This window comes from Arachis hypogaea, chromosome 12 (genome assembly GCF_003086295.3).
Source record: "Arachis hypogaea cultivar Tifrunner chromosome 12, arahy.Tifrunner.gnm2.J5K5, whole genome shotgun sequence".
In the NCBI taxonomy this organism is placed as follows: domain Eukaryota; kingdom Viridiplantae; phylum Streptophyta; class Magnoliopsida; order Fabales; family Fabaceae; genus Arachis; species Arachis hypogaea.
In genome coordinates this window covers 77432221-77433570 of record NC_092047.1, presented here as the reverse complement: position 1 = coordinate 77433570, position 1350 = coordinate 77432221, and the positions used below count along the sequence as shown (strand labels likewise).

Below are 1350 nucleotides of genomic sequence, written 5' to 3'. Positions count from 1 at the left end.
TCGAAAATCACTAACCCTTTTTCAAAAATAATTTTCGAAAATCCTTCTCCCTCATCTCCTTCTAATTATTTATTCATCTACTAACACTTCTCTTCATCTCACTTCACTGCTCCTATCCTTACCCTTGTGTTTGGATTCTTCATTTTTCTTCACCCCTATTCCTTTTCTTCTTCTTCTAACAATAAGGAACCTCTTTACTGTGACATAGAGGATTCCTCTTCTTTTCTTGTTCTCTTCTCTTTCTTATGAGCAAGAACAAGGAAAAGGGCATTCTTGTTGAAGCTGATCCAAAACCTGAAAGGACTCTGAAGAGGAAACTAAGAGAAGCTAAATTGCAACAATCCAGAGACAACCTTATTGAAAATTTCGAACAAGTAAAGGAGATGGCAGCCGAACCCAATAACAATAATGCAAGAAGAATGCTTGGTGACTTTACTACACCAAATTCCAATTTACATGGAAGAAGCATCTCCATTCCTACCATTGGAGCAAACAATTTTGAGCTGAAACCTCAATTAGTTTCTCTGATGCAGCAGAACTGCAAGTTTCATGGACTTCCATCTGAAGATCCTTTTCAGTTCTTAACTGAATTCTTGCAGATATGTGATACTGTTAAGACTAATGGAGTAGATCCTGAAGTCTACAGGCTCATGCTTTTCCCTTTTGCTGTAAGAGACAGAGCTAGAATATGGTTGGACTCTCAACCTAAGGATAGCCTGAACTCTTGGGATAAGCTGGTCAAGGCTTTCTTAGCCAAGTTCTTTCCTCCTCAAAAGCTGAGTAAGCTTAGAGTAGATGTTCAAACCTTCAGACAGAAAGAAGGTGAATCCCTCTATGAAGCTTGGGAGAGATACAAAGGACTGACCAAAAAGTGTCCTTCTGACATGCTTTCAGAATGGACCATCCTGGATATATTCTATGATGGTCTATCTGAATTGGCTAAAATATCATTGGATACTTCTGCAGGTGGATCCATTCACCTAAAGAAAACGCCTGCAGAAGCTCAAGAACTTATTGACATGGTTGCTAATAACCAGTTCATGTACACTTCTGAGAGGAATCCTGTGAGTAATGGGACGCCTATGAAGAAAGAAGTTCTTGAAATTGATACTCTGAATGCCATATTGGCTCAGAATAAAATATTGACTCAGCAAGTCAATATGATTTCTCAGAGTCTGAATGGAATGCAAGCTGCATCCAACAGTACTCAAGAGGCATCTTCTGAAGAAGAAGCTTATGATCCTGAAAACCCTGCAATAGCAGAGGTAAATTACTTAGGTGAACCTTATAGAAACACCTATAACCCCTCATGGAGAAATCACCCAAATCTCTCATGGAAGGATCAACAAA

The 1350-nt window shown here is 39.0% G+C and overlaps 1 non-coding gene across 1 annotated transcript; it reads right to left on the bottom strand.

Annotated features, from left to right (window-relative positions):
- Positions 1-782: 782 nt before the first annotated feature.
- Positions 783-890, bottom strand: LOC112731829 (small nucleolar RNA R71). Its single transcript, XR_003167586.1, has one exon. It is a non-coding gene; the product is annotated as a small nucleolar RNA R71 (small nucleolar RNA).
- Positions 891-1350: the final 460 nt, after the last annotated feature.